Raw genomic sequence first — 18,821 nt, 5'->3', positions numbered from 1 at the left:
TCTATCTCTGTTTCACTTGCATGGTGTTTCTGCTGCCAAAGGCCATTCACCAGAATGTCTGTATGAACATAGCCTTTTCTAACTCCATTTCCTCAGCTTTTAGATGATAATGAAATTATGTAATGATATAAACCATATTGAAATAAGTGACTTTTATTCCGAAATAAGTGTGTTCATGCACAGATTCACAGACTTGTTCCCAAATAACAAAAAGGTGTGATTTAAAATTAATTTAGTTATTTCAGCGCAAGTTTGTGTTTAAACCAGCTCTTATATTAGTTTAAAACTGGCTTTAGAGCAGTTTTATTTGCACTGCTACATTTACCAATGGAAGACAAAATAATATAAACCTAGCTGAAATCGAATTAAGAGTATCCACACAAGGTTTGGCCTTAACTTAACATCATACCTTTAGTCAAACAAATACAACACTGAGTGTAGGGCTACATTTCTAGCCCTTTTCCTTGTGAAGATGTAAAGTGGTGTAAGGAGATTGCTAAGGTTCAAAGGACCAATCATCCAGGTTCTCCTTCAGCTGCAGGAGACTAAGTTTGGGGTGCACCCCAGAGAATCACCTCTCTAACCCTTTTCAAAACCCTTAGCTCGGCCCTGTGTGCAATGAGATGATCATGGTGACCAGGAAATGATTACATTTAGGGTTAAGGGGTGATGCATCAAAAAAGTTGTTTCCTGGGCTAACATAAAGCTCATGCTCCAATATGTCTTTTAGTCTATAAGGTGCCACAGGACTCTTTGCTGCTTTTATAGGAATTGCTGCGGCTGGCTCTGCTTGTTGACATTTTCAGTCCTGCCTGAAGCAAGGGTGGGCCTGGCTGGGATTCACAATAGGCAGCTGTCATGGTACAAGTGTGCCCATGGCAGCTGCTGGAAAACAAACATTCCTCCTCCATCCCCCACCAGTGCTGCTAGGATTGCATGGCAGGGAGTACATCATGCAGCCCCTGCCCTGGCCAGCTGCTCCAGCAACGTGTGAGGAGGAAGAGAGGAAATAGGACCAAGCTGCTGCTGCACTGAGTATACGTCTTGCTGAAGCCATCTCCCTGACTAGTTCCACCCCAGTGTCAAATCTACAGAGCAGGTACTGGGAAAGAGCCAGGAGCCCTGCTCCTCTCTCACCTACCAGGGGAACCCCCCTGTCCCATCCCTCCTCAGTGATTTGTTCCCTCATCTGTTAAACTGCTGTATTCTCATAACTAAATAGTGCCCAGTCACTACTGTAATGGGGTCCTTTGAGGTTTGTGTAATAATAACGATGGGCAATTCTGCAGGATTTGGCCTAATAATGATTAGTAGTAGTTGTATTATGGTAGTGGCTAAAAATCTCAACCAAGCTCAGGGCCGCATTGTGCAAAGCACTGAACCAACACACAGTGAGAGACAGCCCCCGTCCCACAAAGTTTAAAATCTAAATAGTATCATTATCCCCTGTATTAGGAGATGATGCCCAAAAACCTGTTCGACTTTTCCAAGTCCATACATGAAATCTGTTGCCTGGTAAGGGACTGATGCCATTTCTTTCGAGTCCCAGTCCGATGACTTAACTGCAAGACCTGCCTTCCTCTCAGTAATAATAATCAGCATCTGTACAGCACTCTGAAATGATAAACAGCTATTTATTAGTTTAACAAGTGACACATTGTTTTATTTGTGCAAATTCATTATAGAATTTCCTTAAGGGCCTTGCTGACACTGATAAACCCAGATGAATTTGTGGGAATAACCTTTCCCTCTTCTTTGCACAATAGCAGACAGATGGAGTTACTGAGATACACATCTTGTGGGTGTGGGTCAAATTTATTCTTTAATTAATCTTGGTGTAACAACTGCATGTTTGTTCTGACATGAGAATCATTTGATGTAAAACCTTTTTGTATCACACCTTCTCAATGTGGTGATCCTTTATGATAACTCTTTTAAAAGAATTTCCTTGAGTGATCTGTCCACACCTTTCCCTTTTAGTTCCTCCCAAATGTCTCTCTGATGCTCAGGTCACCCTGTTCACCTGAAATTAAAACAAAATCCTAGTCTGAACAACCACAGGATAATCTGTGATGTCAGTTCTGAACATAAAGCGGTCCCCATGATATTATCAACTCTATTTGTTCCTCCTATCTTTGGAGCAGCATATATTTCACAATGGCAATAAATTTGGCAGGTTTTTATCCTGGTTCTTTATTGTATAAGCCCTGGGGCAAATGACAATGGAATGGAAACTTGAATGGGCTTGTTTAATAGACAGACTTAAATAACGCATCTGCAATACTGCACTAAGGTTGTGTCTATACTAGCCCTTTTTCCCCAAGGATTTCCCAGCACCGCAGTGGGAAATGCTAGTGTAGAGACAATGTTCAGGCCGTGGCTAGCACTTTAATCACTGTGTTATCTAACCTTGCCCAAAGCAGGCCTATGCTATACAGCATTTAGAAGGCTGGCAACTACCTCAGTCCAGTCCACGCTAGCATTCTCACCTTCACTACTACCAATGAGCTGTATTTTAGAGAAAACTGGCTAGTGTAGATAAGGCTATGGGGTCTGATTCTGCTGGCATGGGTAATCCTTACTTAGGAGAGCGATCCCATTGACTTCATTGACCTATTGCCTGTGTACTAAGGGTGCAGGGTCAAACCCTATTTTCCTCTAAGTTTGAAATGTCTTTCCAACATCTGACTTTGTGCTGGCAGGAGGACTGGCTCCAGGCCATGCCCTTTGTCTGAACAAGTCATAGTCAAGGTAATACGATTCCCCAAAAAACTCAAACCGGAAACATTATGATACAGTAGCAGCCTGTCTATAGGCCTAATCCTGAGAGGTTCTGAGCACCCACAACCCCTGTTGCAGTCAGTGGGAGTTGAGGTCACTCTGCACTTCACAGGATGCTCACAGCATCTCTCTGGCTTCAAGGCTTAGGATCAGTGATTTTAATGGTGTGAACACAGCTAGAGGGCTTGGCAACCGGAGTATGTTCTTATACATCTAAATTGACATCTATTTTAAATTATAAGAAGACTTTTATTTATAAAGTAACACACACACACACAAGCGCTCAGGGTGCTGAACAGCAATCACAAAACCAATTTCTCATTCATTAATAAAAGAATAGCCTGACCTCAACAGACAAGGTGGGTAAATAAAGACAACATCATGAAACAGCAGCAGCCTCAGTGGTAGTCATTTCAAAACAACTCCTAAGAAAACAATACATTGGTTTTTTTAAATGTTTAGAGATTAAGTGAGTCAGATTTCAGGAGACAGCAAGTTCCACCATGTTGGGGCTGCTACAGCAACAGTTTGATCACCTACTGACTTCAGGCATGATGGTGGAACCAAATACCATATGGTTTGAGAGTGCAAAATCCCGTCTGGGCAGGCTCAAGGAGGGGGTCTCAAATATAACCAGCGCCAACCCCATTCAGAGCTACCTAGTCCAATAAGGCTAATTTAGACTGAATGCACTACTCAATATGATCCCGATAGCTTCAACGCTTTCTGACAATGGTGATGCTGCATTCTGAGCAAGCTGCAAATCAGCTTCCCTGATAACCCAGTGAAGAGGGAATTGCATCAATCGAGGTCAGGAGGAGGTGCATTGCCACCTCCAGGTGTCACGAGATGAATAAGGGGATAACACACACAAATTGCATAGCTGAAAACCACAAAAAGGGCCAGATCCTCTGCTGGTGCAGATTGGCTCATTTCACTTCCATGGAGCTATGCCAATGTACAGCAGCTGAAAATCTGGCTCAAAACGTATTCTTTATTTGTACAACTTGCTTTATTGTCCAACCTTCAATTTCACAGATATACCAGAAAAGAATCGGATCTGTATTTCCCCTTTGGATGTGTTAAGGTAAGACCTTTAGCTGGACACATGTGCCAGAGAAGTATGCGTATACAGAGAGGGAGACTATATGTATTCTAAGGTGCTCAATCTGCAATGGTGTCATTTTTACACTGAACAACAGCACAGCATCACTATCAATTTCCCCATCCCCATCTGCTAAAAAACAACCGATACTAACTGCATACCAGAAATACCAAGTCCCCACAAAGCCTCTTTTTTGTCTGATTCACTAGATCTGTGGCAGCACTCCAAGGTTTTTTTGTTTGTTTGTTTGTTTTGGGGGTGAGTGGGGAGGATGACTTCCTGAGCATACCAACAGCCTCATTTTGATCTGTGATACTGAGTGCTTATTTCCACTTCACAGACTGTGCTGAGCAGTGCCACAGAGAGCCAAATCCCAGAAGTGGAAGAAGGGTAGTGTGGGGAGGAAAGATGAAAGCAGAAAAGAGCTGCATTTATTAAGCTGTTTTTCTTTCAGTGAAAAGCAGCATTTAGCAGTGATTTCATATATCATGTGAGAGGTGGCTTCCTGCCAATTTCCAGGGATCCAAACAACCCACTGACATCATATGCTAAATATAGAACAGCCCTTGCTTTAGGTGAATAAATAATGCAGCTGCAAAGGCATAGGTCTTCAGTTACACATTTATTATGACCAGGCTGTCAGGTTCTTATAATCAAAAGAATCATGTCCAATCCCAATAAGGAATGATTGGCAAAGAACTCAAAACAATTGCAGACAATAGCTGATTACGCCAGTCTGCTGCTGATTTCCATGCCACTGAAATGAGAGGTAGCTGTAAACCATGTTCTAGCTTTTCAACCCAGATCTGCTGTGTCCCTCCCTCTTCCTTCAAGCCGGGCTGTAAAGCTGAGAGTGGCTGGAGAGGTTATGAACAAAAAACATTGCCAAAAATGTGAAAACTTCATTAGCTCTTGTTAGGAGAGGGGGAGGAACGGGGAGAGATGGGAGAAGATATGATCAAATTATGCCAGCAGTAAAACAGCAGCCTCTCTGTATGTAACTGCTTTAATGCAAGAGACTTTCTAAACTCATTCAGAGACAATTTTTAATTGATGCCATCCAGTGCTAATCACTCTTGATTCCTCTAATATTTTTATTTAAGGGCACCTGTATCTAACTAGTAGGTAACCAAGAGCTGTAGTTGGCAATCTGGTAGCTAGGTGATGTCCCTGAAACCACCTGAAGAAGGATTAAGATTCATAATAAAATCCAACCAAAATTTTCTCCTTTCAGATCTAAAGCATCATCAGATGGGAGGGACAGTCTCTGAAACCATTCTTAATGAGGGAAAAATGGAAAAGGAGAGCAAGAAATAAGAGGACAATGCACCATAAGAGCTGCCGCAAGGTGTTGGATCAATGACAACATTTGCATGAATTCTTTTTTTACACAGTCTTGGATACAATAGAGGTTGTTACTATGGAAACTAGTATAAAAGCATCACACAGAAGGGAGAAGGTTAGAACAAAAGATGAAAAGTAAGAAAGATAAAAAATTTAGATCACACATAAGGAACACAATGAAATGACATCATCCAGGCTCATTGTTTGCATCAGTGCTCAATAACACATTGTGGTTTCTGCTCTGGACTGCTGAATGAAGAACTGTTATACTTGTGAATGATAAAGAATGCGGTAAAATTTGAGTTCAGGAATTATCACCATTCCGTCATAAACAGAAGCATTTAATACACCATGCAACTATGGAGTCATCATGCAGTATGAGAAATATTGTGCCAATGATTGTAATATTCTCAGAAAGTTATAATGACTCAGGTTTTTATTGCTATTAAGAAGCAAAGTGAAAATAATTTTACACACATTTGATCTTTTGGATATTGACAAGCCTTTGAGAAAAGCCTATAAGAAAAATATGGCCTAATTTTCAAGAGTGTTGAGCACCCACAGCTTATATAGAATTCAAAGGGAGTTGCAGATTCTCAGCACTTCTGAAAATCAGAATATAAATTTTGAGTCAGAAAGTCTCATCAATTTCCGAAATATCAAAGGTGCATAAAATTAATTGCACTTTGCATCTTAATTAGGGCCTGATACTATTCAAAGCTCCGCACCTCCAAATGAGAATCCTCAGCACTCACCTATTATAGTCCTGAATCAGGACAATATTTAAGCATGTGCTTATGTGTGTGCCTGAGTGGGAGCTGAGGGAGATGAGAATCTCTGAAAAGAACCAGTTTACATATTTAGGTCCCTGGATATAAATGAAGGTACCTAGATTTTAGGCACATGAGTTCAAAGTTCTTGGCCTCAGCATTTGGCTGGATCAGACTCCGAGTTTGCACGGAAGACTAATGAGTAAAGAAAAGTTATAACTTAGATGCTTCTCATAGCTGGTAAATAGAAAAGAAAGTGCATGTTGTGCAGGCTATCGTCAGAGGGAAGAGGAGGATGGGCATCAAAATGCTGGTGTGTGGAGCCTGCTGTACATAGGAGACTTGCATCATTATTCCAGTCACAGCACCATCAGTAAAGTTAGAAGGGTAAACCCAAAGGAACACGTTTCTTATGACTGAGAAACTTTCAGCGTGCTCACTGCACTAGAATAATGATAAGTAAATGCAGTGCTCAGCCAGAGTATAACAACTGTCAGTGCCATTGTTGTATCCTGTCACTAGACGTGCTGAGACTGAAAGTCCCAAACCATGTAGATAGCCACAGATACTGCCACTATACCATTTGGTAACTGACAGCCCACACTTCTGCTCTGGGCCAAGTAAAACATGTGACCAATTGTTTTCACATTTGTGATCAGGCTCCCCAGCCTCTGGATGGCCATCAAGCAAGTGCAAAGTACACTTGGGACAGATCTTGCAATCCTAGGGAGTATCTCTGGGGACAACTTCTGTGTATTGTTGTAGGCTAGGGATTGTATTCTACTCCTTGGGTGGCAGGTTACCTCATCTCCTCCAGGAACTAAAAACAGTTGTGTGTCGGAGGGTTGATTATTGCAGTCCCTGGGATTTTAAACAGCTCCAGAGAAGTACCACCCTTGGGACTGGTTTGCATATACTGGTCCAAACAGGTGCCAGAGGCCAAGGAGACAAGGAAATGACTTATTTTTGATTCAGTAAACAGACCTGACATTTGGTCCAAAGATTGGCCCAACCCTGCATTGTCTCCATGGGACTGAATGGGAGCTACAGGTAAAGTATTTAGATCCTGGTTTTGTTATATATGTTTTCTCTGTATGCTTTTATCCTGGAATAAATGTACTTTGCTCTGGAACAGCTGTGTGGTCCCTAGTATGTCACTGTCCTTCCAGAAAAACTAAAGATCAGAGGGATTGTTTGATCTGCTGGAGATAATCAGTGAGTCCAAGGGGACTGCAGTTTAAAACTCCTGGTCAGGAGGGACAGGGACACAGGCCCCTGCCCACAGAGAGGTAATGGCTGGAGGCCTAAGAGATTCCTGGAGCTGACCATGAAAGGGGCCAGAGATGCAGTTACCCTGAAACTGTGACAGCACTTATACAAGCAGCACAGCGGGAGCACAAACAAAATAGGGAGAAATAGTAAGAAATGCTCTGTGGTGCAGGGTCTGGCTAGTTTGAGACTCTAGATTGAAGACACAGGGCAAAGGAACAGAGAATGAGTGGAAAGGAGGGGCTGCAGGCTAAGGAGAAAGTAACAGCCACCAACAACCACATTGTTACTGGGGGTATTGCTGACAGCTGTTTGATATCAGGATATCAGCATATAAAGGAACCTATGTGAACACATAGGTAGCAGAGACATATGATTTCCACAAGGAACCGACTAACCTGACTATGTATACCTCAGAAAGAGTGGATCAAATCATTACCTGAAAAATTACCTCAGATGTGCCTGTAGTTTGGACAAGTCAGATCAAAGTTACTTTATTGGCATGACTATAATGCATGCATTGCCAAAACTAATATATAATACAAATTAAATGATATACTAAGTATTGTTTCATCCTCATCCAACACTAATACTGTAAAACGAAGAACCCTGGCCTCCTTCCTAAAAAAAAAAAGGGCATGAGAAGAGCCAAAAAAGAGCAGGTAGAAGAAAAAAATGATTCTACACTGTGTTGGATGTTGTCTTGACTAGGGAAAGTGGTTGAGTTCCGGTTGGACTTAACTAATCCATGCAGGGTAAAATCCTGTACCTCCATTTAGCTGGTCAAGTTGTAACTGAGACGCTTGTCTTTTTTATGTTCTAGCTTAGACAAGAGCATAGGGTACAACTTAACTAGCTAAAACAGAGCTTAAGAGTTTACACTACGAAAAAGGTTGAGTGGAGGTTGGGTTTTGCTAGCACTCATTAGCTAAACCTGACCTAAACTCAAGTGCTTTTCCTACTGCAGACAAATCCATTGTGGACTTTGTTTCTCTGAAGGGATCCATTGCTATCCTAATCCACACTATGTTAAGCAGCAATCACATGCCATTTTCAAGCTTAGAGGGAGTTGAAGTTGATCAAAAGTAGCAACCACAATATTCACTTGTATTAGCTACCTAACCAGCTAGAAGTCAGATCTTTTGTTAGACAGGACAGTAACAAACACCTATAATTGCTGCAGAGGTTAGATGAGGCCATCTATTGTCATTTGCTTTAGTGGCCTGAGAAAAGCAGCAGGTGTCTGAACTAAACCCAACTGTCATTCCTTAGGCCTCTTCCTATTTCCACCACTCATCTTCCCTTCATAAGCCTACAAGGTTTTCTTTGCAGGTCAGACTGTTGACCCATCCAGTCCCACCTTGTATGGTGCATGACTTCCTTCACCAAGAGAGAAAAAGACTGTATATACTTTGAGACTTTATGCTCTCTAGGGCAAAGAGAATCTCTTCCTCTTTGTAAGCCATCTAGCTCAATTTGGGCACTGCCATGATCTAAATAACAACAACCTGTTCCTTTCCTTTCTGTCATCTCAGTCATTTGCCTTCCCTCCCTTCTAACCCATACTTTAGCCCTTCCCTTGATCTACTCTGACCCATTTCTCTCCCTTTGTCCCTTCACCCACTCTTCTCTCCTGGGGTGCCTTGGAGCTCCTTCTAGTCTGAGAGGCTCCAAATTGCATTGCATACCTGAAGGAAGCACTGTGTAATGCAGGATTTCTACAATGCAGGGATCAGCTAGCATCTGGACTTTCATTTGTTCAGCAAAGGTAGGGATCATTTGAGGGAGGTCTGAAGAATGTGTGAAGCACAGTATAAGTCTTTACTTCAACTTCAAAAAAAAGATGATGATTTGGGTTGAGTTTTGATCAACAGGACAGATGACGTTTGGGTTAGAGCATGTATTTATTGAACCGGTTTATGCAGCTTCAGATGAGATTTGCCAGGACCCAGCTGACCAATTAAAATAAACCTTACCTAAGTCACAGGCCTTGGTTAACATAGCCCACTTAAAGCTCTGTCTTCCATGAATAAAATTAATCATTCACTGATTCCTTAATCAGCCTTATCCTCAGAGGTGTAAATTACAGTGACAGATGTATAATCAGGGAAGTCTTCCAAATTAATCTTTAAAAAAAAAGGAAGGATCTCAATGCTGGCTGCACTAAGCAAGGCCCTTCTGTCTATAACAAGCACAACAGCAGCACTAACAATGCCAGGCAAAACCAAGCTGAGAAATGGCCAAGTCTGAAGAGTAAGCCATTTTTTCCTAAAGCTAGTAGCAGCTGACTAGACCAGCTATCATTCTTTATCATTAAACTGTCTTCCACTGGAATAGCCCAGTCCTGCATGGTTCTGAATACTCTCTGCAAGGTACTTCAACTCAGATTTGTAAAGGTATCTAGGTGCCTGACTCCATTTAAATCACACTGATCTTTAAGCACATTGTGTTCAGTGGGATCTGAGGACACGCAGCAACTCCCAGAACTGGGCTCAGAGAGGGCTCACCTGACATCAATAGGACGACGCATGTGCTTAAACATAAGCATGTATCTAAGTGCTTTGCTTCATTGAGGCATGAGTGTTCAGCACCTTGCAGGATCCAGCGTAGAGGGAACAGATGGATCTCCTTCAGACAGCTTGCTCTGGCATGAGAAGAAAAGAACAACATTATCCAGACAGCGTATCGGTTGCTGCTGGAACTGGCCTTGATGCTTTCAGTGAAACTGCTCAAGTTTTGCCGGTATCTTGTGCACTTCCAGTTATTCCTAGAAGATACTGTCCTCCAACAGATGGAGTTGGAAGCTGAAAGGAGAGGAAGGATAATGCTGCAGCTTCCAAAATATAGCCATATCTTCCCAAAATTTCTGCAGCCAAACATGGTCATCTTCTTTTAAGAGCTAGTGTTCCACTCCATCAAAGGTGATGTACCTGGCACATGACACAGCCCTGATGATGGGTTTGCTCTTTGTACATAATATGCACAAAGTGGTTAAAGAGCCCATCCAGTGACTAACATCTGCATAGGATGTTAGAGTATTTTATTTATTCTGTCCTGGAAATGTGGAATTAAATAATTTTGTAAATACATATTTAATAAAATGGGAAATCTAAGTAACAGAGTTTCAAGTTTAAGATTTAAAACTCAAAATTGGATTCATTTGAAAAAAAAATTCTTTAGTTTAACCTCGCACTCTATGAGAGTTTTGGGTGTGATCGGAGGACAGGATTGGGCCCAGCATGCTGTTTTATGTAGATACTGCTTTATAATGTGAAATAAAAATAAAATGGATTCTAGAAAATGTTAAATGTTTAATGATATAATTAAGCCTTATTAATGTAATGTTCTTTATTTTGCAAATTAAAATTTCACAAGAATTCGTCAGACCTTTATTTCTTATTACTTCCTCAGGGAGTCTGTCATACTTATTTGTTATGTAGCTTCATAAACATTTGATTGATGTTAAATGTTTCACATTAAAAGATCAGTTTATATTTCAGTAGTCACAGCCTTGTGGAAATGTTATTAATACGAGTCAGTATTTATAACGTGCATTAGTTCTTAATCTTTCTTTTGATATTTTTATTGTCATTTGGACAAATATAGTTCATTACAGATGAAAAATGGTTTAATCTTGAGGTTCTTTACAATGATCTTGTAGAACAATTCGTTTTTAATGCTACTTTGGTTCTGCTTCCACTGCATGCTTCCCTGCTCCTTTTCTTTCCTGTTGCTACTATGTCTCTCCTCCATGTAGCCTCCTACTCCTGGAACTCCCTTCTGAATGCAGTCCACTGTCTGTACTGCCATTCTCTTCTCCTTCGAGCCCTGCCTTAAAACAAGTCTGACACACTTCATGACACATATAAATCCTAAAATGAAATAAAAACATCTCTAACATTGAAATAATAATGGGTAGAGATTTGTAACAAGTTAGCAGTTTCTAGGCTCCTCTGTTGAGCCACCCTAAGCCCAGGACCGAGACCCCTGCAGAAAGCTGCAGGTAGTTACTGTTGACTGTGACCGGAGGATCTTTGCTCCAGGAAGCATAGAAGAGGGAAAAGGAATCTGGGGCAGAAGTAATTCAGGCTGAGATAGATGAGGTTCTGCAGGGAACCCCTAGGTCCAGCCAAGTTTAAGGGAAAAGTTCAGCTGAGATTTCTGTATCGTTATTTGAGTTACCTGTACAGCCAAACATCCACATAAACTGGACTACATGAAGTGTGTTTGGAGCAGGATGGGAATACTTACATTCCAACTTTAGTTTAGCAACAATATCTAATTGTGGACCAGAGATGTGAGCCCTGCTAACCAAAGCAAGCTATTATTGTTCGAAACCTTCCTCCTTTTTTCCTCTTTGTTTTTATAATCACTTGCCATGCTCTGTCTCAACGTAAGACTTGTTCCTTCAAAACTTCACTTGTACGTGGAGTCCTTACTCTAGTGTGTAAGTCCCACTGAAAAAAATTAGACTGTTCGCTGGAGTACGGATAAGGCTCATGAGTAAGTGTTGCAGGATCAGGCCTTTGGACTGTCACTTTTGGGGGAAGGCAGCATGGGCCTGATCCTGGATGCTTACAGATGCTAGTAACCCTTATACTGGTAGTTCAACTGATGTCAGTGGGACTATTTTTATGAGTAAGAGTTGCAGGATCAGGCCCTCGTCTTCACTAGGTGTCCTTGGGCACATCCCTTAAACTCCCTGAGCCTCAGTTTCTCCATCTGTAAAAGGGATAATGATACCTTACCTTGGCTGTAAACCACTTTCTCAGATGAAGACTACATAAGTACTAAGTATTATTATGAAGGCTGGGGAGGAGGGGGTTAAGACACCCGCACACTTGCTCAGGGTGTGTAGAAATTTTGCCTGGGCAAATGGACAGAAGGGGCCAAGTAGCTTCTGCCTCCTTCCCTGAAAAAGAAAGGCCATGAAGGCCATTGATCATTTAACAGGTGGCAAAGGAGGGAAGCAGAGCGCTCCTTGGGCTGCTCCTTTCACGCTGGAGTGGGGAGTAAGCAGCAGAAGTGGAGCTGAGCTGTTAGCCCTCTCTGGAGGACAATATCGGAAGAGCCCTACAGAAAGGTGGGGCTCAGTATTAATTGATTTGGGGGGGAGTTGCAGCATTCATTGATTTATAGGAGGCACTATTCACTGGGTGCAGCGTTGGGTGAGATAACAATGATTTTTACTTGGGAGAGGGCAGAATTGGTTGGGGGATAGAACAGTTTCATTTGGGTATGCGAGGTAGAACGGACCTATTTTGGAGTGAGGGTGTGGCCATGCAAATTAAGAAGGCTTCAGGTTTATAGGTATCAAGGTGATCAAGGTGAATTTTCAAGTCCTGATTATTATTATTACTAGTCTGTCAAGCAACTTTCACATGCAAGTTGCTGTGTAAATGAAAATCATAACAACATTATATATTCCATGAAAGCCCAGAATTCTGGAAACCTCTCCGATCTAAAGTGGCCTGTGGGAGCTGACTTACAATGTTTACTTTATAAAGTATTTCTATACTGTCACATAGCTACCCATGCTTTGAAAATATGTATTTTATAAGTATGTGTAGTGCTATGTGATCAGAGAATGAAAGACTCTAAATGCCTATGTACAAAGGCCAAAGTTACCCATAGAAGTTAGGTGCAGCATCTCCTTCAATTTCAAGTGCCCCTTTCCCTTGTTTTTTCAAATGAATTGGATTCTCTACAGTCGCCTGTCACACCACTCTAAATCAAGCAACTGCTGTGTGGTTTAGATTAGAAGCACCACGCTCATTGGTGTATGTATTTGGGACACAATGACTCACAAGTGGTACATATAAAATGCCTATATTCATACAGCTACTCCTGACCACCACAGAAACCCTCTGCTACCTGCATTGGCATTCTAGAGAAAAGAGGAGAGGACAACTTTTGACAATTTGTCCACCAATTTTTACATATCATATTGTGCCATACTAATCATGGTGTAGGCACACAGTCACTGTTGTTTCCAGTTTTGGTAGGGTACTGTTTGTCATGTATGCTAGGGCTTTGCCTGCAGTAAACTAATTAGGGCCCGGAAGTCTCTGACAGCGGAAGACAAGATAGTAAAAATGTCTGAATCCTGCACTACAACTTCCACTGATGGAACTGTACAGTGGAGCATTACGACTCCCGATTTTCCTAGCATAGATGCAGGCAGCTCTCCTGTCAATGCAGTTTTGCTTGCCTAGTTTCCACTGTGGGATGTCCAAGAAGCTTCATTAAGTTTACATGGGGTCCAATTCTCCATTGTCTCGCACCTTGTATAGTCATTTACACCAGTGCAAAGTGAATGTAAAACCCTACTAACCTCAGAATGGGTTTCACAGCCACTTTGCACTCTTCTAAACAACTATACCAGGTGAAGGACCATGGTGAGTGAGTGAGGACCATGGTGACTGGAGACCTGGTGTGGCCCTAACATCCTTTCAATCAGTCATAGCTGCAGGAAGAAAACAGGTGGTGCCAAATCTATATTAATTAGGCAATAAAAGTGCCAATAATTTTTTCTTCACTTTAAACACATGCCACTTTTTCTGAAATGTAACAGCTTGGCAGCCAGATTTCCTAGCCCTCTGTTACAGCACCACATCCTAGGGCTTTAAGTTTACTTAACATTTTCTTTTTATTTTACCAAGATGAGCTGACAGCACACTGTAACAAAAGGCTTGCACTCACATTATCATTATCTGTAACTTGCCAACTGACATTTCAAATAAGCAGAGAAAATCTAACTAAACTTGCAAAGTTTTAAGTGCTGGAGGTAAAAGCAACTGTCTGTCTGAGTGAGTGCTTGCTATCAGGAATTTATACCGATTTTCATTATGGTTCCATATACTACAGGCACATATCAAATGTGGCATTACAAAGAGGTGGAACCTTTTGGTTTTCCAAGAAGTCTGATTTGGAGAAGGGACTGAAGAGTGAAGTTGCAAAGTTTGCAGATGGTACAAAATTATTCAAGATAGTTAAGTCCAAAGCTGACTGTGAAGAGTTACAAAGGGATCTCACAAAACTGGGTGTCTGGTCAACAAAATGGCAGATGAAATTCAACATTGATAAGTGCAAAGTAATGCACATTGGAAAATATAATCCCAACTATACATATATAAAGATGGGTTCTAAATTAGCTGTTACCATTCAAGAAAGAGATCTAGGAGTTACCATGGATTTAGCTCAGTGCACAGCAGCGGTCAAAAGGGCTAGCAGAATGTTAGGAACCATTAGAAATGGGATAGATAATAAGACAGAAAATATCCTAATGCCACTATATAAATCCTGGTGCACCCACACTTTGAATACTGTGTCCAGTTCTGGTGGTCCTATCTTTAAAAGGATATAGCAGAACTGGAAAAGGTTCAGAGAAGGGCAGCAAAGATGATCAAGGGTAGGGAACAGCCTCTGTAGTAGGAGAAACTAAAAAGATTAGAGATGTTCATCTTAGCAAATGGCCAGCTATGGGAGGAGGTGATAGAGGTCTATAAAATCATGAATGATCTGGAAAAAGGGAATACAGAAGAGTTATTTACCCTTTCTCACAATAGAAAAACCATAAGTCACCTGATGAAATTAACAGGCAGAAGATTTAATACAAACCAAGGGGAAGTTCTTTTTCCAGATGACACACAATTAACCTGTGGAACTCATTGCTATGGGATGCTGTGATGACCACAAGTAAAATAGGGCTCAAAAAAGAACTATATACGTTCATGGAGGACAGTTCCATCAATGGCTATTAGCCAAGATGGTCAGGGACACAACTCCATGCTTGAGGTGACCCTAAACTCTAACTGCTGGAAAATGGGAGGGGACGAAGGGGTGCATCTCCAACTGCCCTGTTCTGTACACTCTCCCAGAAGCTCTGGTGCTGGCTGCTGTCAGAGACAACATATTGGGCTAGATGGACCATTAGTCTGACCCAGTACGGCAGCTCTTATGTTCTTATGTGGTTGAACTTATACTTAGCAAATTGTTTTCTTCCTGGAGTTGATACAGGAATTTTCAGGCTGTGGGAGAATGGATAAAATGTGCAAGTCTTGTATGCATTTTCATTACCACAGTTATTATGTACACAGAATCACTACAAATGTAGTTGTTGAAACAGTACAGAATAAGTGTTGTCCCAACTCTTTCCAGACTGTGATGGTCACTTTTTCTGATACCATGAACCCAAGACTTAGATAGCGGGTTATTCCCTCCACCCCCACCTGCTTCAAATTGTTACTGCAACCTCTGCTAAAGGACAAGCACAGTAGTATCTTTTTCAAAGCTAGTTCTTTAGCACTTGTTAGTCATGGATCTCAAAGTGCTCTTGCCATGGTAGGAAAGCATTAATGCATGGTTATCCCTCTTTTAGAGACAGAGAAATGGAAGCATGAGGATGTTAGTATCATGCCAAAACTAAACACAGCAAGTTAGTAGCAATGTCTGGAATAGAATTCAGGCCTCCTGACCCTCAGCCTGTTCACTAGCTACAGCTTTCCATGAAGGGATATTGCTGCATTTTTCTTGATTACATTTGATTGGGGGGAGGCGTGGGGAGAGGAGTTGGTCAAAAATAGAAGACTGAGTAGTTTGCTGGCCTGTGACAAGCAAGTAATGTACCTGGCTGTTTGGCCACAACATACTGCTTCTCTGGTTATTGGAATAGGGGGCTCTTCACCTTGGTTCAGGAAACACATTTCACTTCTGCTGAAGGTTTCAGGATGTCTAAAAAGAAACAGAACCAGGGGTTTCTTTGAGCTATGAAAACTGGCAGCTAGAGCTGGGGAAAACTTCTCACTTACACTGTTAAAAACATACCACCAGGTACAGGAACAGAAACATTTAATGACATCCCAACTGATTATGGGAAGAAGTGTAGTCCCACTGTCTTCCACACAGTATCTAGCTCTAGACTATATTGAACAGCTGACATGTCACAGTGGACTAGGGTGAGTGAGATCCCTTATCACTCTATAGTCCATAAGGATCAGTCTCACTGTCATCTGTGTCACCACCATACAGCTTTCTACAGCAGTGCCAGCACCATTAGACCTCCTAGTGCTACTGCCGTCGCTGCATCTGTTTGCTTCTGAAGACTCAGATACTTCTGTTTAGGAATCACGACAGGGGAAAGCACTTATACTTAGGGGTTGAAATTGGAGCTGAAATCTATTCCTGGCATGGACTCTAAACTAAATTCAAGGTCAGAAATCAACAGAGTGCCTGCCCTATTGGTATGTGTTGTTAGATGCTGCTGTCACTGTTTATTTGGCAGTGACAAAGTTTAGGTTTACTAAACCCCTCTTTCTGGAGTCTGCTGATTCCTATTCCTTCCCCACCCCCATCTGCATTACTCTCCAAGCTTTGCTCAGCAACCAAGTTATGTGACCCCAAAATGAGATGCCATTCACAGCAGACTGTGCAGATGTTCACAACAAGAGCAGCCCTCAGCTTGTTTATATTCTTTATCATCAGTGAAAAGCACTCTCTTAAATTTTCTTCACTAGGGTTCAGAGTTATTACCCCATTGAGATGAATGCGAACGGTTCACTCCACCCTGAGAACTATTGTTTCAGGTTGTGTGCACATTCAGTTAAACACCACTGCATTTTCTTAGATCTGTCTCACATTCTGAAGGCTATTTTCACAACACATTATTTTCACAACTACAAGGTCTAGAGATTTAATTTTTATAATGAAAGTTCAGAGTCTGGTGCGCAATATGACAGCCACGACAGTGGAGTGCCGGCTCTCTAAAGCCTGCTCTACACTTAAAAATGAAGTAACCTAACTACATCACTCAAGGCTGCTAAAAATTTTGAGCCTTGAGCACTATAATTAGGTGAACCTAATCACTGGTGTAGAGGCAGTTGGGTTGATGGAAGACTTCTGTCAACCTAGCTACCGCCTCTCAGAGAGGTGGACAGTGGTTCTCAAACTTTTGTACTTGTGACCCCTTTCACACAGCAAGCCTCTGAGTGCGACCCCTCTTATAAATTAAAAACACTTTTAAATATATTTAACACCATTATAAATGCTGGAGGTAAAATAGGGCTTGGGGAGGAGGCTGATAGCTCGTGACCCCCCACATAATAACCTTGTGACCCCTTGAGGGGTCACAACCCCAGGTTTGAGAACCTCTGAACTACACAGACAGAAAAACCCATTCCATTGATGTAGGAAGTGTCTACATTATGGCACTACAGCAGCATAGCTGCAGAGCCTTAGCTGTGCCACTCTAAAGGCTGTAGTGTAGACATGCCCTGAGCCATCACTAACCAGCCCTATCTGGCACCTGCCCTTTTTGCTTCTTATTCCTCTCTTAAGCCTGGTCTACACCTAAACTTAGGTCGACCTAGATATATCACTCAGGGCTCTGAAAAATTTCATGTCCTGTGTGATATAGTTAGGTTGACCCAGTACCGACTGTGGATGCAGCTGGGCTGATGGAAGACTTCTTCTATCGACCTGCATACCATCTCCTGGATAGGTAGATTACCTACAGTAATGGGTAAAAGCCTTCTATTGATGTATTAAGTATCTATTCTACAGCACCACAGCTCTGCTGATTAAGCCACCGTAATATGGATGTACCCTTATTATCACAGTTAGGGAAAGTTACTGTATTTGAGGCCTCAAAGCTTGCAAGCAGGCACAACTGCTATACCTTAAAAGTGTCTGCTGCGCCTTTGTCTTGGATATAACTATGGAAAGCAACTGCCACTTTTTTTTTGGGGGGGGGGGGGGGTGCGGTTTAAAGGAAGCTGCTTGAGGGCCCAGGGCATGGTTTGCTAATGCTGCTGCTATAAAGTCATGACCAGAGTTGTCTTAGAGCAGAAGGGAAATGCTACAGCGGCTGTGTCTGCTGATCCTTCTAGCAATGTTTTGGAGGCCCTGTCACTCCCAGATCTGTTTTCTTTAGCCTTAACTCCTGCTTCTTGCAGCTCTTTAATTAGATGAGGAAGAGACTGAAATCTGTAGAATGAGCCATGTTTGTTTTCTACTGTAGCACTGAAGTTTTCACAGGTACATTTGTCTGCAGTGCCTATCAGCACGGTATCAAATACCTGCCAAAAGTCTAAAGTGTAAATGCAGAGCGATAGTTCTTTCTCTCTCTCCAGTGAGCTGGGACTAGTTTTTGGAGTTATTGGGGGAAGGATCAGTTGAAGAAGTACAGTCTGCACATTACTCTGAAGTGCTCTCTCCTGCACACGCAACTTCCACTCTTCAGGCTGACAGAATGTAGCAGCCAGAGGAGGTCATGACCATTCAGTATAAGTCACCCTCTCCCTCCGCTCCAATGTCATTTGTACGAATCTTGTGAAGGAGCAGGGGGGCTGTTTGAAGAAAAGGACCAAAAGTTTGAATGCCTCAGTATTCAATGGCCAGCCAGACCAGAGCACTGGGCTGACAGTGCTGCTGAACAGCAGGAGTGCTGTGTTTATGGAAATCATGTCATCATCCTCTGCAGTTCCCAGGAAGCTAACTACAACACCATGGGCCAGGCCCTCCGCTGGTGTCAATCGGTGAAGCTGAAGTTGTTT

The sequence above is a fragment of the Gopherus flavomarginatus genome, chromosome 4 (genome assembly GCF_025201925.1).
Source record: "Gopherus flavomarginatus isolate rGopFla2 chromosome 4, rGopFla2.mat.asm, whole genome shotgun sequence".
Classification (NCBI taxonomy): Eukaryota; Metazoa; Chordata; order Testudines; family Testudinidae; genus Gopherus; species Gopherus flavomarginatus.
The sequence above is the reverse complement of the archived record's forward strand: the minus strand, read 5'-3'. Positions refer to the sequence as shown.